The sequence below is a fragment of the Mustela lutreola genome, chromosome 6 (genome assembly GCF_030435805.1).
Source record: "Mustela lutreola isolate mMusLut2 chromosome 6, mMusLut2.pri, whole genome shotgun sequence".
NCBI lineage: Eukaryota > Metazoa > Chordata > Mammalia > Carnivora > Mustelidae > Mustela > Mustela lutreola.
Genome location: NC_081295.1, coordinates 16923089 through 16948283, shown reverse-complemented (window position 1 = coordinate 16948283; position 25195 = coordinate 16923089). Strand labels below are relative to the sequence as shown.

The window sequence follows — 25195 nt, the reverse complement described above, 5'->3', positions numbered from 1 at the left end:
TTTGCAATATGGGAGACAAATTATCTGCTATCTGTGTAAGGTGTAATTATTTTGACTTTTTATTAAAGGTACCTAAGACTAATTCTGTTATGTTTTCAGTGAAGGAAAAGGAGATTAAAGTTCATGTCTTGTGCTCTTGATATTAGTCCTTTGTATGATTGGTCAATTCCATCTCCTCTTGCCTTTCTTAGGTACCCTCCCCCAAATCTATAATCAAGCTGAAGTCTCTCAAGCATTAAAAAGAAAAGAATAGAAGAGGAAAAAAAAAGAAAGGGAAAAAAGGAGAAAAATAGAAAACAACTGTTAAATCCTTTATCCCATTGTAGGTAACACCTCTCTTTTTTATTCTTCAGCCACATTTCTCAGAGCAATAGTGAATGCTTCCTCTTTCCCACCTTGCTCTTCCTTCCCCACTCATAGAGTGCAATCTGGCTTCACCTCATGCCGCATCGGTGTACTTGGTCCACTTGGTGTCACCAATATCTTGCCGTTTGTCAAATCAAATCACTCCTTTTCCATCCTTATTCCATTTGACCAGTCTTCACGGGCAAAGATTGTTTTTAAGCCTCTTACAACGTTGTCTTCTTGATTTCCTCCTTTACTTGACAATTCTACTCAGTAATTTGCAGACTGGTCTTCTTCCACCTATCCCTGGAGGGAATGTTACCTGAGTACCTGGGCTAGAACCCTTCACTGGGTATACGCACTACTGGTTAGCCCTGCGCTCTGCATCTGTGGCTTCAGTTACTGGACGCTTTCAGACCTTCATCTCCATCCCAGTCTTATCTGTTATCAAACTAGACAGTCATGGTCTATATAGAATGTCCCAAAGGCACCTTAATTTCAAATTCAAATATAGCATTCAAAATAATGTTTTTCCAAAATATTTGGAATGTCATTCCAAAATAACATTCAAAACCTTTCATTTTTATGTATTCTCTGCCTAATTCAAAATTGTGTCAAATTAGTACCTTAAGTAAGAAGCACCCTAAACTCCTCTTTTTCCCTTTCCCCCCAGCTGATCACTGAACAAATGCTGGAAATTTAAACTGTTTAACATCTGCTTTCCTTATTGACTTCCTCTCCAGCCCACTGACACTGCCTTAACTCAAGACATCTTTGGCTCTTTCCGACTCTCTAATATTCTTCCTCTTTCCAATCCCATGTTCCCCATCCATCCTCCACTCCGTAGGCAAAGTGATCGTACCAGAGTATAAATCTGCTAATACTGCACCCTTTTAAAAATGCTTTGATGAAAAGAATAAAGTAGGAGTAATCAGTCTACCTGATATTCAACATATTACATAGCTACAGTAATCAAGACCATGTGGAATCATTAGAAGAATAAACACATAGATCAGTGAAACAGAATAGAGTACCCAGAAAGAGACCCATGTAAATAGGCACAACTGATTTTGGTCAAAGATGGAAAAGTAATTCGATTGAGGAAAGATAACTTTTTCAAAAACTGGTACTGAACCAATTGGACAGGCACAGACCAAAAACAAAACAAAACAAAACAAAAACTTCAACCTAAGTCTTATATCTTCCACAAAAATTAACTTAAAAGATCATGAACTTGAATGTAAAATGTACAACTATAAAACTTTCAGAAAAAAATATAAAAGAAAATCTTCAGCATCTAGGCCTACCCAAAAAGTTCATAGACTTAACACCCAAAGTACTACCCATAAAAGGAAACTGGACTTATCGTAAACTAAAATTTTTGTTCTCAAAGGACCCTGTTAAGAGAAGGAAAATATAAGTTACAAAGTAAGAGAAGATACCTAAAGTATTTGCAGCTCACAATTCTGATGGAGGACTAATATCCAGAATATACAAAGAAGACCTTAAATTTAAGGGTAATAAAACAAGCAATCCACTTTGAAAATGAGTACAAGATATGAATAGACATTTAACCAAAGAAAATACACAGATAGAAAATAAGCACATAAAAAGATGTTCAAAAAGATCATTAGCCACCAGAAAAGGCAAATTAAAACCATAATGAGATATCACTATACAACTATCAGAATGGCTCAAATAAAAAATAGACAACACCCAGTGAGGATGGTAAGGATGTAGAAAAGCAAGATAATTCGTACACTGCTGCTGGAGATGAAAAAAGGTCCCATCACTCTGGATAACAGTTAGGCAGTTTCTCATTAAACTAAACATGTAACTACTGTCTAAAGCAACTATTATACTGGTAGACATTTATCCCTGAGAAATGAAAACTCATGTTCATACAAAAACTTGTATACAAATGTTTTAGCAGCTTTATTCCTAACAGCTGCAAACTGGAGACAACCCAGCTGTCCTTCAGTGGGCGAATGACCAGACAAACAGAGCTCTGAGCATACTGTGGAATCTGTACAAACTGTGGAATATGATTCAGCAATTACATGGGCACACTACCTATATCCACAGCAACCTGCAACCCAAGAAATTATGTTAAGGGGGAAAAAGTTGATCCCAAAGTGTTGCTTATTGTATGACGCCATTTATATAACAACATAAGATATCTTGAAAGACAGAACTATAAAAATAGAGATTCCATTAGTGGTTGCCAGAGCTGAAAGAGGAGGTGGAGAAGAGAAAGAAGTATGTGGGACTATAAAGGTTAACGGAAGGATTCTCATGGTGATGGGAATGTTCTGTGTCCTGCTTGTAACTATGCCAGTATCTGAGTTGTGATACAGTCCTGTGGTTTTGGAAGATGTCATCACTGAGGGGAGCGAGGTATAGGGTCCGCAAGATCTCTATTATTTCTATCACATACAAATCTACAACTATGTCAAAATTAAAAACTTAAATTTTTAAAAGTACTCTTCAATGGCTACTCACTGCCTTTGGGATAAAGGCTGTATTTTAGAAGGAAAGGCTCTGCATCACCTCACTCCTGCCTAACTCATTCTACTCCACTCTATCACTCAGAGTTCTTAGGCAAACTAAGAAACCAGCTCTGGCTAACTTGTGCTGAAAAAGAACATACTGAAATAATTCAAGTGGTTTTCAGAGTCGACAGTCAAGTTGAAGAACAAGGCTTGTGCAGGTCAGCAGAAATAAAAATGTGTGGCCATGTCCAGAGTCTTCCCACAAGGACAGGTCACTGAGGGACTGCTACCACCAAGGACACTGGGCACTCCCACCAGCTCCTCCATGGGCTCGAGCACAACTCCGCCACCACTGGATACCAGGTGACACTGTCCCCTCCAAAGCACCTCACCCCAACTCCAGCTTTCAGGGTTCAGAGAGAGCTCTCAGAATGGAAGATGGGACTTTGCCTCTCCAACTCATACAGTGGAAGATTCCCCACACATAGAAAAAGGACATCTTAGAAAGAAATATAAAATAAAAATAAAAATCATAACCCCATCTAGTTTTCTACAAAACTCTTGAAGTGGGCTCATGTAAGTCTTAAAGTCCACAAAGATGCCTTGCTTGTTCATACATGTTCACTTTTTTTTTTTTTTTTAAGATTTTATGTATCTCTTCATTGAGAGACAGAGACAGAGAGAGAGGCAGAGGCAGAGGGAGAAGCAGGCTCCCTGCAGAACAGGGAGCCCAATGTGGGACTCGATCCCAGGACCCTGGGATCATGACCTGAGCCAAAGGCAGACATTTAACTGACTGAGCCAGCCGGGCGCCTCATACATGTTAACTTCCATCCAGTCCTCCCTTTCTGCCTAGTGTGGCTTCCCCGGTTCATCTCCCTTTTGTACCCAAGTGTCCTCCAATTTATTCCCCAGACCAATATGGGTACTTATATAAGAGCAGGAGAAAGTATCTCTCTCCTTCATTCATTCCTGACCACTTTATTAAACAGAATTGACTACTCGCTCATTCATGTCCCCCACCAGGTTTTAAACCATCTCTATCATTTAACTCATAACTGTCTCACCCAATCAATTCTAACCTCTTTACACACTGTAAGCCTTTGTTGGCTTCCTATACCAGCATAATGCCTAACACCCAATAGGTACTCAATAATGCATGCTGAGAGTGAATACCATTCATCTAAAACACAGATTGTAATATCTTAAGTCATTGAATATCTGTTAATGTGTAATTGCATTGTTTTCCCCAAGCACACTGCTCTGTCCTTGAAGTTAAGTGTGTGTATCTCTCATTTCTTTGCATCTCAAGGAGAATCTAGGATGCCATCTTATGCACGGACAAACAGAGCTCTGTCTTATGCACCAATCTTGCTATGCCACAATCTACTCTCCAAATGGCAGCCCAAATTGTCTTTTTAAGTTCTTGTTTTCTTTTTTCTTTTCTTTTCTACTTTTTTATAAGAGAGAGAGAAAATGGTGGGAAGGCAGAGGGAGAGAAAGGATCCCAAGCAGGCTCCCACTCAGCACAGAGCCCAACACGGGGCTTGATCTTATGGCCCTGAGATCATGACCCAAGCCAAAATCAAGAGTTGGACACTTAATCGACTGAGCCACCCAGCTGTCCCTGAAAAAATAATCTTTAAAAGTACTGGGGCACCTGGGTGGCTCCATCGGTTAAGCGTCTGCCTTCAACTCAGGTAGTGATCTCAGGGTTCTGAGATGGAGACCGTGTTGGGCCCCCTCCTCAGTGGGTGCCTCCTTCTCCCTCTCCCTCTGGTCCTCCCCCTCCTTGTGCTTGCTCCCTCTCTCTGTCTCTCAAACAAATAAATAAAAATCTTTAAAAATAAAAATAATAAATAAAAGTATAATTCAGGGGTGCCTAGCTGGCCAAGTTGGAAGAGCATACAACCCTTGATCTCATGGCCATGAGTTTGAGCCTACATTGGGTGCAGAGATTACTGAAATAAATTCAAAAATAAACTTTAAAAATATAAAAATATAAGTCCAATTTGTGTTTTTCAACAGCTTACCATCAGTGGAAGTAAATTCCAAACTCCTTTTCTTTAGGTACTGGCCTATCTCCAACCCCTCAGCTCCCCAGTATCATCTCCCCTTTTTGCTTCTTTGGCGGTCTGTGGCCCAGCCACAGAGGCCATATTTCTATTCACTGAAGCAACAGCCAAGGTCTTCTTCTGACCCGTGACTTTTTACTCACCATTCTCCCAGCCAGTAATGCTCTTCTAGGAGACTTCATGCAGATATATCCTTTAGTCCTCAGCCTAGTTCCAAAGAGCTTTCCCTAATCTCCAAACCCGGCTTCTTTCTTAGAGTATGCTATTGGTTGAATTGTGTCCTTCAAAAACATAGGTTGAAGTCCTACCTCCCAATACATCAGAATATGACCTTATGTGGAAATAGGATCTTCTTGGCAAAATTCAGCTTCTTCCTTTGGCTCAAATACAGCCTGGGACTCTGGGATCTTTGACGTGTTTCATCTTAGCCTTCATCAATCAGTCTCTCATTTGGCCAGTTTTGGTGGGACTGGACACTAGACCAACCCATGGCAAAATGGCGAGAATCTGTTGGAATCAACTTAAGAACATGAAATATATTATGGAGAGCTCAAGTTATATGTGAAGAAAATAATGAAGAGGAGGAAGAAGGGATAGCATGAATATTTGAAGCACATGATAACTCAATTCTAAATTTATCCTAGTTTTCTCAGCCAAGAGTACAGTGTTCATTTCAGACTAGATAAAGAGGATTGGACACATTTGCCTGAGAAATGAAATTTAAGAGAAAGTTGTGATTATTAGACACCAAAATGGACTGAAAAATGATGTCAAATTAAGCTCAATTTTTTTCTTCATTTAGAACTGCTATTACAAAGGGAAAATTTTTCACTTGCAGCAGCTCTTAGGAGATATCAAAGCAAATGCTGAGTTTTTATTTTACTGCAACTGGTTGTTACCAGCTAAAACCATTGTAGGATATGAACTGTGAGGAGCCTGGCTTGCCAGATCCTTACTGTCCATAACTGATGCATTTTTCCTGACAATGGGTTATGGAAAACAACAGCCAACACTGAGCACTGGCCTCATTCTGTCCCTATCTAGTGGGTGTGTTTTCAATATTAAAGAGCATAACCAGAAAACCCCATTTCTCACAGTTCAGAAACCATGACTTTTCCCTTCAGTGAACTACTCAGTGAATTTATTGATATGAGTTCCCTTGCTTGCAAGAAAATTAATTCAGCTTTGGAAAAGAAAAAGAAAAAAAAACTATTTAAATCTCTTCATTTCATTCTTTGGCACTATAAAAGACATGAAATGGGCATAGTGTATCTAGATTTCAGCAAGATACTGGAAAAGTATTCTAAAGAGATCTGCAAAGGGAATTAGATAAAAAACTTGCTTTCCAAAAGGATGGAGTATTCTTGTATATACAATCTCCTAGAAGCAGCTGATATGCCTTTTCTAAAGTGGAAGTAGGTATCCGTGGATCACCCATGGTTTGTCTTTCCATGTTAATGATACTTCATTAATCAAGGTTCTCATCTACCCAGCAGCAAAATTACTACAGTATGGGCACAGCTTGAAGATACTGTAGGTTCAGTTCCAGACCACCACGATAACGCAAATACTACAATAAAGTAAGTCAAATTATTTTTTTGACTTACTTAAAAAAGTTATGTTTATACTATACATAAAAAAAGTTATGTTTATAAAAAAGTTATGTTTATACTATACCATATTCTCTTAAGTTTGCAAGAGTATTATCTCTTAAAAAAAAAAAGACAAAACCTTAATTTAAAAACACCTTCAGTGAGTCATGATCTCTGGTCATAGAACACCATAACAAATATAACAATAATGAAAAAGTCTGAAATACTGTGAGGATTACCAAAATGTGATACAGGGACACAAAATGAACTAATGTGGTCGGAATAATGGTGCCAACAGATTTGTTTGATGCAGGCGTGTCCCAAAACTTCAATTAACAAAAAAATTATATCTGCAAAGCACAATCAAGCGAAGCACAATAAAATGAGGTATGCCTGTATTTGCAAAATTCTAATAGCATTAATATGGGGAGATTATTGTCATATGTCCAGTCAGCATTTTCCAATTAAAAGAGATATACAATAGTTTTATTTCTATTACCAAGGGTTGTAAAATTTTTAGCCATTACCAGTAACAGCAAATGTACTGGTCTGACTTATACATAGATGATTTTATATAGGAACAAAAAAATTCTTATAATAAACTCCCAGAATTAGAATTTTCCAATATTCATGCCAAGTAATTGGGCAGAATTTCAAAAATTCCCTGTTCACCTAGGCCTTTTTTTTTTTTTTTTTTTGGTCTCTGATAAATAAGTAGTATACTTGGCATTCTTTTTTTTTTTTTTAATTGGACTATCTCTAAGTAACCGTATTCACATTTCTACTGTTCACATTAATGGTTATTATTTAATTGTTCTCATGTTTTTTAGTATTTCTTTCCATTTGTTTCTTAATTAATTAAAAAAAACTACTAACCTTATATATTCCTACTATTTAAAGTCAAGATTAAAGAAATATTTTAGTTAACTTCAGACAAAAGCCTCCAATAATTTTTCAAAATAATGAAATTATTTATATGTATATATATGTGTATATATATAAAATGAAATAATGACTTCTTAGGAAGGTTATATTTTTTTTCAAGTGCTTAGCACTTTAACAATTAAGCTCATAATAATTATCTTTTTGTAATGTTTATATTGATAATCTCCTGTTAAATCATTTATATGTATAGTTGTATATGGCATGGCAATTTACAGACTTGTGATTGGTGTAATTGCCATCTCGGGTCTTGAGATATAATGTTGGACGTTTAGGCAAATCTCAGGGGCTTAATGTTCCTTGAAGAACCATCAAGGTAAATGTATTTAATATACAATAAAAGCCTATTAGAAAGTGGTTTTCTTTTCCTCAGTGGAAGTCAAACCATGAGTCACATCTTGTCTCCTGTATACAGAATGATATATGTGTATTTGGTTCACTTTAACACCAAAAGCCTATAATCTGTGTGCTATACTCATCTTTAGAAAGAAGCATTTATTACAGCTTGGTTAACTGTACGTATTTTTACATCTCCTCAGTTAATGGGAATTTCAGAATATTGACCTAAAACAGTTTATTTGAAGTGAGTTACAATTCCATTCTACAGGCCTAGACCCAAAGGAATAGAATGTGAGACAAACTTTCCTTTTATCATTCTCTGCTTGGGCCTCCAGCAAAGGATCTGTCTCCAGCCACTGGAGGTCACGTGCTGAATCTCTATTAATCAGTTCATGTCAGATGCAATCAGAATTTTGTCCAATTACAAAAACACTCATCCACTAATTTATCAAAAGCAACTGTGTGTAATACTCATGCTTTAGAGGATTAAACCACATGTTATTAATGGGCAGTTGAAGGAAGCACACTTCAGTAACTTATAAAACTGTGGCCTATTAACAGTTATTTATTTCAGTAGTCCTTGGAGCTTATCTCTTTTGCTTCACTAAGTCAACAAGTATTTACTGAGCTCCTACCACGTGCCAGGCACCGGGCTAGTGCTTGGGGACATGAAATTAAATAAAGCAAGCATAGTCTCTCCTGGTAAGGACATTATTGCAAACAAAAACTGTGGCCACGTAAGTACTGTCCATGTAGAGGGCGATACAGAGCTAAGTAAGATAAAAATTGTTTGGAAAGAATGTTTCCACCTTTGACTTCCACTATAGTTTTTTTCTTCTGTAATTTATTCAACATATAATCATTGAACACTGCCTACAAGGCATCAAGCATGACAGTTGCTCTTCAGAATGTTGACATGAAAACAGACACAGCCTGTATCTTCTATGGAATTTATAAACTAGTAGAGGAGACAGTATTAGACAAATACTTACAGAAATTATCAACAAATGATGGTTATTTGCTAAGAGCTATGAAGTAGAAATACAAGTTCTATAGGAGGAAAAGGGCTATCGAGCTCTATTTTAGACAAGAGTCTTTAGATCTTTACTTGTTTCATCTTCATATCATCCCCAGAGCTTGGAAAAGGACTCTGATAAAACTGACACTTAAATGAATATTTGTTGAGCAATTGAGCCCTGAATTTGAGAAGTAGGTCAGAAAATATCATTCTTGAAAAGTGAAAATATTAATCAAAATGACTAGATATGGTGTTTATTATTGCTCCTCAAGGATATTTCTAGTTCTCCTCTTCCAAGAATATAGTAGAATTGTACTTTCCTATCCTTTTGAGGATAAGCACGGCCATATGACTGGCTTTAATCTAATGTTATTAGAATTGATATGTATCCCTTCCAAGGAAAAGCCTTTAAGAGGAAGTGTGCAATTAAATGCATTTCCCTCCCTTACCATGACAACAATGCTTCAGATGAAGGATGATCTATTAGCCTACTTCTCTCGCTGCACAAAACATGGACCAGAGCCTCACCACCCAGGCAGACACATATAAGCTAACTGAGAAATAACCTTGGTTGTTTCAGGCCTCAGAGATTTTAAGGATTGATAAGGATCATAGCATTTAACTTAACCAGAGCTGCCTGATAACCTGGATAAAGTTAGACGCCTATGGAAAGTGTAATGCGAGAAGGTGGGTAGGGAGGCAACACATTTACAAGAATATAAAACAAACTGATAAGATTAGAGAGCTTCCCAAACCTCAGCAAAAGACTTAGGGTGCTCCTTGAAAAAGGAAGTATCCCTTTCGAATGGATCCTAGAAAATGTAATACATCTGTCACAAGAAAGTTTATTATGCAATATGGGATTTGTATGGGATTTGTTTATTTTGCAATATGGGATTTGTGTGTATGTGACTGATAAGAATTGAAAGAGACAGGGGGACAAAAAGAATGTGCCCCCTAACTGTACTCTGATCTTAACTACCACTTATTATAGAATTTTGGTAAGCACGAAAAAGGCTCCCACTCTAGAACATATTAGATGAAGTTTTCTTCTTTTGGGTAACACTCAGTTTCCTTGTCCAGATTCTGTATTCACTGAGCAACTTTCTTCGTTTTGGATTCCTGAATATGTCTTATTAGTCCTGCCAAATACGCCTGTTCCTAGGAATTAATAATTGTACATATATTTGATAAATCATTCTCCTGCGAATATAACTAGTATATATTTTATACACTTAACTACTTGAGAATAACTCAATAACTCAAAAAAGTTTTTGAGTTTCTAATACGCATTATTGAGAACCAGGCCCTAGATCAGTGTTGATCCTACTAATGTACTGATGTCCCAAAACACTCAGTCTGAAATGGCTGTCAGCCTGATGTGACACATTTGGTGCCAGAAAACAACACTGACATCTTAACTAAAATAGCAGCCATGACTAGAAAGAGTTATACAGGTTGAAGTTATGAGAAATAAGAAGCATTTGCAATAATAATCTTGAGCTTAAAGGTAGACATGATGCAGAAGTTAAACTATTAAAGGTTAAATTGTTATAAAGACTGCTGAACTTTTAAAATCAATCTTTCCAAACTAGACTTTTAACATTTAATGGATTTATTTTTTGAAGTTTGTAAATTACCATTATGAATATTTTAAGAATTATTATAAATGTTCTATATTTTATAAGAAAGGCATTATTTGTCTACTTTACATGATTCCTAAGCTTAACCAAACTTAAGTATAATTATTTTCAAAGTCCCATTTCCTTCCAGTTAAATATATTTTTTTGGTTTTTTGTTTTTTGGTTTTTTTAAGATTTTATTTATTTATTTGATAGAGAGATCAAAAGTAGGCAGAGAGAGAGGGGGAAGCAGGCTCCCCACTGAGCAGAGAGCCCAACTCGGGGCTTGATCCCAGGACCCTGAGATCATGACCTGAGCAAAAGGCAGAGGCTTAACCCACTAAGCCACCCAGGCACGCCTAGTTAAATATATTTTTAATTTTATGCATAGGAATGTAAGAGTGGGACAAGAATGCTTTGTAACAGAAATGTAGTATGCAGTGAACTTGACTACAGAAGTATTTATTCTCTTAAGCAATGGGTTTCAATAATTTTCCTCAAGTAATGTCATATGCACTTACTATAGGACAAATTCAGTGGAGGAAACTCATATTCAATGATTTAGAAAACCTTAACTGGAAACAAAGAAATGCATTGAACTTAATGTGAAACAAAATGCATCAGTACAATAAAAATTCTTTTTAAAAATTTAATACAAATCATTGTTAAAACATTAAATAACAAGAGCACTAGACTTATTAAAGATGAAAGGGTTAAGTGGAAGTTAACAGATTATTTTAAAACTATTCCAAGAAGACCCTTCAGTCTATGGCTTATTTTCCTTTGTGCATAATATTATGCAGGAAACAATTTTTCAATTCATGCAATAATATTTATACTGCACTTTTCCATATAAATGTGTTCATAAATATTAATCAATTCCCACAACAACACTGTGAGAAAGCTAAGAATTATCCAGAGTTGACAGACTGAGAGCTTAAAATGATGTTTGGCTATGATGCCAAGGACTGCTGAGGGAATTAATAAGAGAGCTGACAACAGAGTCAAAAACCCTGGCTCTGGCTGCTGCCAGGGTGAAGGAAACTGTCACAGAGCTTCCTTGTCCAGTCCTGACTCCTGTGCTCCACAGTGACTTCTGGAGTCACATGCACCTTCTCTAACATTACCCCTGCAAGGTCAGTGGAGCTATCACAGATTCTTCTAGCTTAGCTCTTAGTGTGTCAGAGTTAGGTGTCTCACTTCTCTTTGAGAACATCAAGAACATTTTCAAATCATAATTCGGAGACCTGCTTCAAGAGGTCTTCTGTAAGCCGATCGACAGAATCTACTTAAAGCCAAGGAAGAAATACCACTGCATCCTGCAAAGCCAAAACCAGGATCCTGGGACTGACTTATCTAAACTCTTGGTGATAAACACCTTTGTCTGCAAGCCTTTAATGCAGTATGTACGCAGCATGCCGGTGACTAACTCTCCCAGTGACCCAGGACCTGAAGGTCACTAAAGGACTCTTTGGGTTAAAACTAGGGAAGTCCCAGGCAAACCCAAATGATGGTAATCTTATCTCTAGATAATGAAATATACTGATGCTTCTTTATTTTACATGACTGGTGAAATGAACGTAACCAGTTGTCTTATTTCAGCAGGTAATTAGATAATTGGGTAAAATTAAACTTGAGCAAAATTTTTTAAAATATTTTTTAAATATACCTTTGAGTGAATTATGGCCAAATTTTCAAAGATAGTAAAATTTCATATACAGTAGTCAAATTGCCATGGGGTAGGACCATCTGTGTGCATAAAAACCGATACTGAAAACTTGCCTTCAGGTTCTTTCCTTGCATAGGAGTTCAGACTGGAGAGATCTAATTCCCCTTATCTTACCTCAAGGACTCTTCTCATCTGTGGCCCTTGGTTACCCTATTTCAGAGCCCTAAAGAGTCCCAGAGAGTCAGGGACATGAGAAACTTCTTAAGGTTCTCCAGGATACACAAGAATCTGAAAGGTTGCCCTATTTTATCTGCCGTGGCTCCTCTACCCCGTTGAGCCATGCTAGATGAGATCCTCTCTCTGAGATTACAATCTGGCTGGTTACAACCTGGGAAGCCAGAGAGACCCCCTACTCTGGGGTCTCTCCATTACCCCCTCCTTGGTGAGTGTTCAGCCAAAAGGACATAAGTAGAGATCAGGTTCATTTCAATCACCCAAAGTCTCAGTTCTCACCTGGGCCCCTCTGATTCTCTTCTTCCCACCTGCTTAAACTCTTCTCTCATTTGGGGAGGGAAACCAGCTGTTATGTCATCATCCATTCACTTCTCCACTGTGGATGGAATATGTGCTATTTTTGGTTTTGGCTCTTCTACAACTACTTACTATCTGTGTGACTGTGAGCAAGTTTGTTTGTTTTTTAACCTTATTTTTCTTTTTAAGCCTTGTTTCCTCATCTGTAAAAATGGAGATGATTATAGTATTTACAGCACATGGGTTGTTGTGAAGATCAAATAAGTTAATAAATGTGAAATGCTTACAAAAACTTTGACACAAAGTAAGCCTTCATTAAGTTAATATTTTCGATTTTGTTGTGATTATTTAAATCCAAGCTTTGATTTATAAAAACAGTAATCATAACTTCTTTTTCATTCTCTCAGAAGCTGATTCTTACAACAGAATGCCTTTCTTTTAAGACTTGTTCCTGATAAAGATTCAAAAGTCTACTTTGAAATGCAGGTGAGAAATTAACTCTTCATTTAGGCATCTTTCATTTTCTTCTCTCTCTGGGGACCTAGATTTCAGTCTTTTGCTCTGCTTCTAAGTATGAAAGGAATGTTCCTCAGCACCAAATTATGGAGTAAAGAGAAGAAAATCTACTAAGTGATATTATTGCCTTTTGCCAGGTATGTGACCTTGGCAAGGGGCTTAAATTCTGAGCCTTGGGTTTCCTCATCTATGAAATAGGGGGAATAATAATTTAGTGATTGAGTAAATCAATCAATAAAAATTTACTGAGTACTATATTCCAGAAACCTTGTCTGGTCCTAGAGATAAACACTTCAACAAGACACAGGCCCTGACCTCAATGAGTTTATAGCCTAGCGTGAGAGAGACTAAACCAATAATTACAGACAAATCCAGTAAGTTCCATTGCGATGAAAGTGATAAAGGGGACCTTGACCTTGACATGTAAGCTGAGACTAGAAGTATGGAGAGAGATGAGCTGGGGTAGAGGGCAGAAGAATGACTGAGAACTTAACCAATCATCTTATTTCTGTAGGCAATCGCATCACAGGGGGCAAAGTCCCATTTCATAAAAAATGTTATATTTGTCATAATAAAATAATGGCATGTACAAAGTCGTGGCATAGTATGGAATTTCAGACTGCCCAGATGCTTAAAGAAGGCCACTGTGACTGGAACGAACAAAGCAAAGAGAATGGGAAGAAGTGAGAAAGAAAAGATGCGGCGTGGGGAGTGGGGGGCAGATGCGCAGCGTCCTGGAGACTCTAGAATGTGAAAAGGTAATGACGTAACAAAGATAAAACTTTGACACAAAATTCTTCACTTAACATTGATTCCTTCCTGCAAACGTTGAGTTTCTTCCTGCAAACGTTGAGTTTCTTACCTTCATAATTGTTTTTCTCAGCACTTTGTTTTTTAGTATTTTAAGTTAAGCTGAGTCACTTCACTCATAAATTCCACCTCCTAAGTATGTTTCTATTATGAGTACTCTCATCAAAAGTTTACGACCACTGCCAAATAATGCAAGATTTTTTGAAATTATTCATTTTACCCTTACAGTATGTTATGAATATATGCAGATTTATGGGTCCTACTTACATATGCAAATTTATAAATATTAAACAGCAAAGGTCAAGATTACTTACCTTTAAATTATTCTGAAGTAGCCTGCTCTATTCCAAAGCATTCTGTACCACCTTTCATTCCACAATTCACATATTTTACTTTCCACTGTGGTGTCTTTTCCTAGATTTTAAAAATGATTCTACTATCAGATTTTTAGGCTATTTTTTAAAAAAGATTTTATTTACTTATTTGAGAGAGAGAGAGTACACAAAACTCCCGGTATCTTTCCTAGCAGTGGAAAGATCATTTCCCACAAGACTAACTGACAGTAACAATGCAGCCCTGAAACTCCCCACCCCCAACACCCCCATCCCCCACCCCCACCCCACCTGCCTCAACCCTGGGGCCCAGGGCTGCTTGCCTTTCCTTTCACTAAGATTCCTATGGACTTCAACCTGATCCTCAGGCAAAGTGGTCTTAAAATCCCAGGGCTTCCTCACCACTCCATGCAAATTTGATTTGATTTTTTGGTTGCGTTCACAGTGTGGATTCAGTTTGATCTTTCCCTAAATTATGGCCTCTCTCTCTCCTCTGACTTAAACTGTAATTACCCTCTGACTTATCTTCTGATTATTGTATTCATTTACACATTCCCTTACTCACTGAATGTTTCCTTATTACTTCCAAAATTCCAGCGACTATGCGGGGCACCAGAGAAAGCCTGTGCTTCTTTCAGAGAAGATGCGGAATCACCTTTGCTGGGCCACAGGTCTCCATACCACATGACCCAGGACTAGGTACATTCATTTGTCCAGCCCATCAGATCAACTCATACGTTTACAGCAGTTACACAAGCTGGGCGCTGGGGTGCCTTACAAGATAGTGTATATCAGACAACAAAAGCTGTAGGAAAGTGGCTTTCTGACCCAGGAGTAGAGTGCCACATCTTCTGGATACCCTCAGTCTTTCAGCATTTATGAACATGGCATCCCAGGATTTGATGGAAAGAGGTGTTTAACTTATTGGAAAACACTGTTTATTCCCAAGGTCAAAAACAACAGAACACTTCCATAAGGACAGTCTTGTTCCATTTCTAAAGCTCCTTAACCAATTTAAAAAAAATGAATCTAACAACCTGGAGGCCAGTTATTGGATATAAGAAGATCCTAAAGAATGTGGAAAGGATTCTTAATTTTAAAAAGTTGGTTGTGTGAAGAGGGGAGTCATGATGCCAGACTTTCTGTTAGGATTTTAATCCTCACAACACCTCTAAATGAAATGAATACCTTATTTGTTAAACTTGCAATATTGTGATGTAGAGAAAACACAGGAAAAAGTATATAAAACTTAAATTTACAGCTTAACAAACTGTTGCAAAATGAACTCAGGTTAACACCTACTCAGATAAAAAAAATGGACTATTACGGGCACCCTGATGGAAACTCTGTGGGACTCTAGCACATCATAGCCCCATTCACCACCTACTGCCAAACACACCCCTGACTTTCAAGGAACTCAACTTCCTTCCATTACCTTATGGTTTCACAGGCTAATTTACCAACTCTAAAACTATCATTTGATTCTGCCTATTTGGGGAGGTCATACTTTAATTGTTCTATTCTGCCTGGCCTCTTTTGCTCAACATTATGTCATTAAGAGTCATCTATTTTGCAACAGACATAAGAAACCCATTCACTTTTATTGCTGTGTGGTGTAAATTTGGTCGAAAATACCATAATAGGGGCGCCTGGGTGGCTCAGTCAGTTAAGCCGCTACCTTCGGCTCAGGTTGTGATCCTGGGGTCCTGGGATCGAGTCCCACATCGGGCTCCTTGTCCAGCGGGGATCCTGCTTCTCTCTGCCTCTGCCTGTGACTCTGCCTGCTTGTGCTCTCTCTCTGACAACAAATAAATAAGAAATCTTTAAAAAAAAAAAAAAAAAGAAAAGACAAAAGAAAACACCATAATATATCCTTCTGGGATGCAACTTTTGGACTGTTTCCAGTTTGGGGCCATTTTGAACAATACAATGAGCTTATATGAATATGCTCTGGTGTAAGTGTACACATTTTCCTCTCTAGTATGAAATTCCTGGGTTGTGGGTTATGGGTACCCCCACCTTCACTAGATACGACCAAGCAGGCTGTCCATCAGCAGTTCATGAGTTCCCACCGCTCCACGTCCTCATCTGCCTTGATTAGATTTCTAATTTTCGTCAGTCTGATGAAATGTAGTGTCTCACTGAGGTTTCAGTCTTCATTTTTCTGGATAAAACGTTTTTGCATAGAAAAGGAAAGAGTAAATAAAATCAAAAGACAACCGACAGAATGGGAGAAGATATTTGCAAATGACGTATCAGATAAAGGGCTAGTATCCAAAATCTATAAAGAACTTATCAAACTCAACACCCAAAAACAAATAATCTAATCAAGAAATGGGCAGAAGACACGAACAGACATTTCTTCAAAGAAGACATCCAAATGGCCAACAGACCCATGAAAACATGCTCTACATCACTCAGCATCAGGGAAATACCAATCAAAACCATAATGAGGGGCGCCTGGGTGGCTCAGTGGGTTAGGCCGCTGCCTTCGGCTCGGGTCATGGTCTCGGGGTCCTGGGATCGAGTCCCGCATCGGGCTCTCTGCTCAGCGTGCTCAGCGGGGAGCCCGCTTCCCTCTCTCTCTCTGCCTGCCTCTCCGTCTACTTGTGATTTCTCTCTGTCAAATAAATAAAATCTTTTAAAAAAAAAAAAAAAAAAAAAAAAAAAAAACCATAATGAGATACAACCATACCAGTCAGAATGACTAAAATTAACAAGTCAGGAACGACAGGATGGCAAGGATGCAGAGAAGGGGGAACTCTGTTTCACTGGTGGTGGGAATGCAAGCTAGTACAGCCACTCCAGAAAATAGTACAGAGGTTCCTCAAAAAGTTGAAAATAGAGCTACCCTATGATGAGGAATTGCACTACTAGGTATTTGCCACAAAGATACAAATGTAGTGATCTAAAGGGGCACGTACATCCCAATTTTTATAACAGCAATGTCCACAATATCTGAACTATGGAAAAAGAGTCCAGATGTCTATCAACAGATGAATGGATAATGAAGATGTGGTGTACATCATTACACAACCATCAAAAAAACCCGAGATCTTGAAATTTGCAATCACATGGGTAGTACTAGAGGGTATTATGTGAAGTGAAGTAAGTCAAACAGAGGAAGACAATTATCATATGATCTCGCTGATATGTGTAATTTAAGAAACAAAACAGAGGTTATTGGGGAAGAGAGGAAAAAGCAAAACAAGACAAAACCAGAGAAGGAGACAAACCATAAGAGACTCTTAATCATAGGAAACAAACTGAGGCTTGCTGGAAGGGAGAAGCGTGGAGAGCTAGGTTAACTGGGGGATGGACACTAAGGAGGGCATGTGATGTAATAAGCAGTAGGTATTAATATAAAATTGATGAATCACGGACCTATACCCCTGAACCCAATAACACATTATATGTTAATTAAATGAACTAAAATAATTTAAAAATTTAAAAATAAAAATAAAAGACTTTTTATTTATTCATTTGAGAGAGACAGAAAGAGCACAAGCAGGGGAGAGGCAGAGGGAGACAGAGAAGTAGATTCCCCGCTGAGCTGGGAGCCCAACATGGGGCTCCATTCCAGAACCTAGAGATTATGACCTGAGTCTAAGGCAGACACTTAATAAACTGAGCCACTTTGGTGCCCCTAATTTTTCTGGTTCCTAATGATACTGAACATCTTTATTTATATTCCATTTGCATGCCCTCTCTTCTGAAGTGCCTACTTGGGTATTTTGCCCAATGAAGAAGAAATAAGCATTCCTACAAGCCAAGTTAAAAAAAAATGTTTACCTCAGGAGGGAGTGATAATGTAACAAGTGACACTTATGGGTAAAAAAAAGGAGGACTGAAGATTGAACACTGGGTTTAGCAAATGGTACCACTGGCGAATTTAATCAGAGAGTTGGTGAAATAGAGGAAAAAGTTTGTGTGCTTAAGAGAGCACGAGAGAAGGGATCACAGGCAGTGAGGAATACAACTATTTCAGTTTTCATAAAAGTGGGGCAGAGAAACGGAATATCAATTTGTTTTAGGATGAGAAAAATAGGGTGCCTGGGTGACTCAGTTGGTTGGGAGACTGCCTTCGGCTCAGGTCATGATCCTGGAGTCCCGGGATCGAGTCCCATATCTGGCTCCCAACTCTGCAGGGAGTCTGCTTCTCCCTCTGACCTTCTCCCCTCTCAGGTTCTCTCTCGTTCTCTAATAAATAAAGAAAATCTTTTTTTAAAAAATGAGAAAAATAACATCACATTTGTATATATGACGGTGAGATGATTTAGTAGAAATGAAAAATAATACAGGCAAGGGGAAAAAGTACTATTTCTGAGAGGATGAGCAGTGTTCAAGGAGAGGGCTGGCTTTACATGTATATGTAGACAATTTATAGCAGTGCTTCTCAAACTTCACATGTGGAGGTTTTGTTAAAAATATGTTTGCTGAGTCCTAGGGCCAGATTTATGATTCAGTCATTCTCCAGTGGGATCCAAGAATTTCTGTTTCTAGCAAGTTCCCATGGTCTACTGCCGATCTGGGGATCACAACATAAGAACCACTGCTCTACAGTAACAGGAGGCAAGGCAGAGTACCTAACTATGTATGCTAGTTGGTACTGGGTATTTTTCCAGAAAAATAGAACTTGGGTCAACACTTGAGAGTAAAGATGAGGGAACATGATGTGACAAGAGGAAACTATAAAATAATCATTTAGAACAGAAGTAGAGTGAATGCATCAGGGCATTAACATATTATTACAGAGAGTAGCATTAATTACTCATTGAAATACGTGTGCAATGGTTGTGTATATTTTCTTCAGCCAGGATCAGCTGCTCAGGTATAAATACAAAGAACTAATAGAGTTGACTTTAACCTGTATATGTGATACCCTCTGCTGCCTAACAAGTAACCTCAAAACTCAGTTGCTTAAAACAATATTTATTATTGTTCAGGAATCTACAATCAGCTAGACTGTCTTGTTGATGTGAACCAGGCTTGGTTGCTCATGGCTGGGCTCACACCTGATCTAAGGTCAGCTCATAGGTCATTAGGGACCCACTGATTTTGGATGGCCTTGCTCACATGTCTGGTATTTTACTGATTATGGGCTGGGATGACTGGAGTGGACTGACATAATGATTCAGCATCCCTTGGGGTAACCCAAACTTATTCACCCAGCAGTAGCAGGATTCCCAAAATGAATGTGGAATCCCCCAACACCTCTTGTGACTCAGGCTCAGCACTGACAAAATGTCCTCTACTGCATGCTGTTCCTGAAAGCAACTCACAAACCTAGACCAGATTCAAGGAGAAAGAGATTCTAGCCTCACGTGAGGGGTTGCAGTCATATTGCAAAGGGGATAGATAGATAGATAGATAGATAGATAGATTCTATCTATCAAGAAGATTTATGTTGTTTTTAGTATTTACCACTACCAGAATGTGATCTTTCACTAGTTTAAAGAGATGAGAAAGGAATACAGGAATTAAGGATGTATCAATTAAATGATTATAATGATTTTCTAAGGATGTATCAATTAAATGATTATAATGATTCTCCATGAATATTCAGCTGGGGGAAAAAAAATGAGAACATAATAGCAGTAAAAGACAGTGAAAGGAGGTGGCAGTCATTGGACTGTAGACACCAGTGCACTCAAAGGGTTGGAGCTGGAAAAGAGGACGTGAGCTGGAAGAAGAGAAGAGGGTAGTAATAGTGTCAGTGATAAGACCATCCCAGAAGAGAAGTTAAAGGAATCGAGAGGCTAGAGTGTTATAATCATTAAAAAATAAGAAGTGGAAATTGAAACATTACAATGAGCTAGAAGCTAAAATCAAGGTATGGGAAATGTGAAGGGAGAACTGTGGTAGGTTGATAAATATACAAGTGTATAAATACAAATACATACATGTGTAAAAAAAATAAATATATATACAAGATAGATATAGATATATAATATATCTATATATATCTTTTAGAGAGACAGTATACCCACACACAGGCAGGGGACAGGGGCAGAGAGAGAGGGAGACAGACCCTTACGCAAGCTCCACACTCAGCATGGAGCTCCACACAAGGCTTGTTCTCACGACTCTGAGATTATGACCTGAGCCGAAATCAAGAGTCCGACACCTAGCCAACTGAGCCACCCAGGTGCCCCTGAAAATATTCTTTGTCATTATGTATATACATTGTGTATACTGGGATAAGTCTGTAAGAACATATGTTCAACTTAGAGCAGTTACTTCCCGGGTGGGGGTGGGGGGATGATAATGTATTGAGCAATGGTGAAAGGAAATTTTTGCTTTCATTCTCTTTGCTTCTTTTTTTGTGGTGTCACCACACACATATGTTTTGTGCAGAAATAACTTCAGTCTAAAGGAAAAATTCAAATGGAAAAATGAAATAGAGCTTTAAGAAAAGCAAAAGGGGCTGGCTTCCTGTCACAAAGATCAGGATTTGAATTTCATCTGTAAAAGGAGTATATTCCATGTCCATGTTTTGGTGATTAAGTGAGATCATTATTTAATGCCCTTCACAGTGTCTGGCACGTGGAAGCAGCTCAATAACGCTGGCTATTTTCCAGTCACTGACAAGTGCCCTGCCCACATGCAAATGCACTGGGTGCCCGTGCGCGGGTCGTGTGCAGGTCCTGCGCAGATAGGCACACAGGTAGGCACACCAGAGGGAGAGAGAGAAGGGATGGAGGAGGACACATGCGGACCCAGAGATTGTGCAGCACGGGTCTACTCTACTCAGAGTACTTTCATTCTGGGGGGGTGAAAAAGGAGAAAGACAAAAGGAGAAAATGGACATGTTGTTTATATTTCTTACCTGGCTAATTTCCAGAAGAGACTAATAAGAAATTATGCATATATTGACAACTTCACTAGCAAGAGCATTTATTCCAACATTCTCATTAAGAACTCTTCGCATGTCCAAATGACAGTTTTAAAATAGAGCTTTTAGAACAAGAATAAATCACAGCGAGTACTTTCCAAGGGTCAACAGTCATAATGAAGAGAGCTTAGTAGGCAGTGTTATCTCAGTATAGACAGAATCTAGTAATAGAAACTTGGAGAATCCTGTGACCTTCATGATAAAACACCAGTCTTTAAAATAAGAATTTTTCTGATTGATGTACTATTAAAAATTAAGTGTAGCTGGTAAGTTAATTATTAGGCTCCCAAAATGTTGGCTTAGGCCATTTTTACCCTGTGATTATATAGCCTGCATGTGAGCTCTTAGTGTAAGATGTGAAGAGTCTACCAAATATCCAACAGAAAATCAGTGCCTGATACTTACACTAGTATTTGACACGACTAAAAATTAATGGTTGTCAGAATGCCACCTGAAGATTGTGGCTCCAAGCAATTAAAATCTTTTTTTAAAAAAGATTTTATTTATTTATTTGACAGACAGAGATACCAATTAGGCAGAGAAACAGGCAAAGGGAGAGGGAGAAGCAGGCTCCCTGCTGAGCGGAGAGCCCAATGCAGGGCTCGATCCCAGGATCCTGGGATCATGACCTGAGCCGAAGGCAGAGGCTTTAACCCACTAAGCCACCCAGGCATCCCTCCAAGCAGTTAAAATCTTTATTATAAACCTGTGAAATGTAAATCCTGATTTATTGATTACTGAGAACATGGGATTCAGAGTCAAACACAGAGCCTTCTGCCTCCAAGTAGGTACCTCCTGGCACTCACTCAAAATTTCACAATGGATGAAGATAGAGAAATTAGGAAATGGAAATTCATGCGTTCATTCAATGGCCATTATGTACCAGGTTGTGCGCTAGGAATTGAGATACAAAGATGAACAAAACCCAGTTCCCAGTCTGAAATAACAGAGCTACTAGAAAAGCCTGACACAAAGCCAAATATTAATAAAACCATCAAGAAGATATCTCTAGGTTCCTGCAGCAAAACGAAATAATGTTCTTTCCAAGGGTGATGTGGGTGGTAGCTTGCATGGTAATGGAAATCAACAAATAAAAGAAGGCGTGATGGTTAATTTATTGAGCCAACTTGACAGGCTAAGGGATGCCCAGATAACTGGTGAAACATTTCTGCATGCGTCTATGCCTGTCTCTGGAAGACATGTGCATCAGTAGACTGAGTAAAGAAGTTTGCACTCACCCATGAAGTTAGACATAGTCCAACCTGATAAGGACCTGAACAGGAAAAACAAAAACAAAAACAAAAAAACCGAGGCAGAGGAATGGGGGTGGTGGAGAAAGGACAAATTTACTCTTTGCTGCTTGAGCTGGGAAACTCACCCTCCCCAGGCCCTAGATGTCAGGGCTCCTGGTTCTCAGGGCTTTGGACTTGAACTGAATTATACTACTGGTTTCCCTGCTTTTCTACCTTGCAGACAGCAGATTTCAGCCTCCATAATTGCATGAGCCAACTCCTATAATAAATCTCTCTCTCTCTCCATACACACACACACACACCCTACTGATTCAGTGTTCCTGGGGGAACTCTAATATAGGAAGAGAGAATATTTTGGGCAGAGTAAGCAGCATGAGGTTAAGAAGCCATGCCAGACTAGCTTCTCCATTTTATGTACGGTATTCTAATTATTAGATACATAATCTCCCTCTCTAAACTGAAGGTGCCTCCAGGGAAGTTACCATTGTCTACTTTTGTATTCTGGTGTCTATCATAATGCCTGGCACACGATAGTTTCTCAATAAACATGTGTTTAAATCTTTTAAAAAATTTAAAAAAAAAATAGTATCCTACCTCAACAGAGCCACTCAAGGTCTTTCTCCTTTGGGCCTGAGGATCTCTCAGAGGTTAAGGGGGCTGCTCCAACTCACACACAACCTGGAAGTCAGCCAGCATCCCTCAAGTATAAGAGAACAGGAACCAACAGATGGTCAGACTTTCCTTCTGGTGTACAATTATGGGAAGGATTCTCTGTGTTTCATGGAACATCCCAGTGGAATTAAAGCACTGTTGCCTACAACAGTGACCCTGTTATCCCTTCATATTGTTACTGGCTCTTACTCTTATTTCACTGCTGATTTCTGGGACTGCCTCTTTTTTTTTTTTAAGATTTTATTTATTTATTTGACAGAGAGATCACAAGTGGGCAGAGAGGCAGGCAGAGAGATGGGGGGAAGCAGGCTTCCCGCTGAGCAGAGAGCCCGCTGTGGGACTCTATCCCAGGACTCTGAGATCATGACCTGAGTCGAAGGCAGAGGCTTATTAACCCCTGAGCCACCCAGGCACCCCTGGGACTGCCTCTTAATAAGCCACCTACAGCCAAGTTTTCATCTCAGGCTCTGCTTTCAGGACACCCCATTCATGAGAAAGATGCAGTACTTACACTAACCTCTGAGTAACTATGAATTTTCTACGAACATTAATAAGGGAACAGACATGAGACCTCAACATTTAGCGCACATGGGTGTGGAACAAGAATGATAAAATGAACTATTTCTGGAAGAAGAGAAAGCTTGGACTTTTGTTATCTTACCATAACAAAAATTTCTGATAACTTCTTAAGGACAAAGAAGTTAGAAATAATGTCACAAATCAGTACATAAAATCTCTGTTGTATATGTTCATATGTATAATTGTGCACCATAGAGTATGTAATATGAGTGAAGTCATTTTCAGCTAAAATGTTTAGTAGCTTCCTAAAGTCTCTAGTCCAAGATTTCTTCTCAGGTATTATCATTGTTCAATTTCTCAAATCTAACTAATACTGCCGATGGGATTCTGATGCCCAGAGCAAACAAAGCCAGGGATATTTGACAAACTCAGTAAGAATTTAAAAATGAATGACTGATTAGTTCTTTAATAAGGTAATCTGTCCTTGAGTGCAAACCCATTTGCTTGGTTCTCAAACTACAGGTAATGCTGGACTAAACAGTGCCAGGAGATGTGCACCTTACACAAGTGAGATTTCTTATTATCCAACTCCATTTCTAACTAGTGAATGTGGGCATAGAGATAGAACTAGGTCATGTGGGCAAAATCAATGCTTCATCTCATTGAAAATGGTGAAAGCAGCAACCACAAAATGACCAAACAATTGCTCCTTTTACAGCCCATCCCTGCTTCTAACATGCCCAGCCATGTTTCTGAAGGACCATGAGCCACCTGTGAGTGGAAAGTGTGGGAACAAGGGAACATGTGGCCTGGATTGGGAACACCTATCTCATGGAAACCCACATTGGCCAACCAGAACGCGTTTGTGGTTGCTGCTCTCCACAAATCCCAGTATCAATTCGAGTGAGCGGGTGGGTGAGAAGAATAAAGGAGAAAGGAGGTTTAAAGGCAAACTTCAACCAAAGATAGGAGAGATACTACATGATTTTCTTTTTGCTTCATAAACAAATTAAACTGATTTTGTTAGCTAGAAAGATACAATACTACAAAAATTTAGAAACTAAGCAATAGTCCTTTGTTTATATCTTTATGTGTTTTAACTGCATATTTAAATAGAAATCATCTTAAAATTTAAAAAGCATATCACTATATTAAAGTTTTTGATGGCAAATATCTTATATTGCATCTCAATTTTTTTTTTCAAACAGTATTTATTTCTTTATGTCTTCATGTCTAAAAGCATGTTTCTTTAAATGGCATATACTTAAATCTTGTTTTGGTCAAGTCTTACATACCTTTTCATCTCTTTTTAGGTCATTTACACTTAGTATAATTATCAATATGTTTGTGTGTATGTTTACCATATTGTTACTACCCATTGCTCTCACCTATTCATCATTCCTTTTTTTTTTTTTCTGCCTTCTTTTGTATTAATTGATGTTTCTCAAAAGTCCGCTGTAGAGGAATGATGGTTGGAATGTTTAGCTGAAACACAGAGTAGGGCAAACTATGAAAAACTATGTTAGTACCACTTCTGAATACACAAAGAGATTTCCCACAGGATCCTAACGCA

The 25195-nt window shown here is 38.4% G+C and overlaps 1 long non-coding RNA gene across 2 annotated transcripts; it reads right to left on the bottom strand.

Annotated features, from left to right (window-relative positions):
* Nucleotides 1–4849: 4849 nt before the first annotated feature.
* Nucleotides 4850–25182, bottom strand: LOC131833480 (uncharacterized). Of its 2 annotated transcripts, none has more exons than XR_009354484.1 (3): nucleotides 25011–25182; nucleotides 14266–14365; nucleotides 4850–5432 (listed from the first exon to the last, which is right to left on the bottom strand). It is a non-coding gene; the product is annotated as an uncharacterized LOC131833480 (long non-coding RNA). The 2 variants fall into 2 exon arrangements; XR_009354483.1 differs by lacking the exons at nucleotides 4850–5432; nucleotides 14266–14365 and adding exons at nucleotides 15777–16081; nucleotides 16303–16447.
* Nucleotides 25183–25195: the final 13 nt, after the last annotated feature.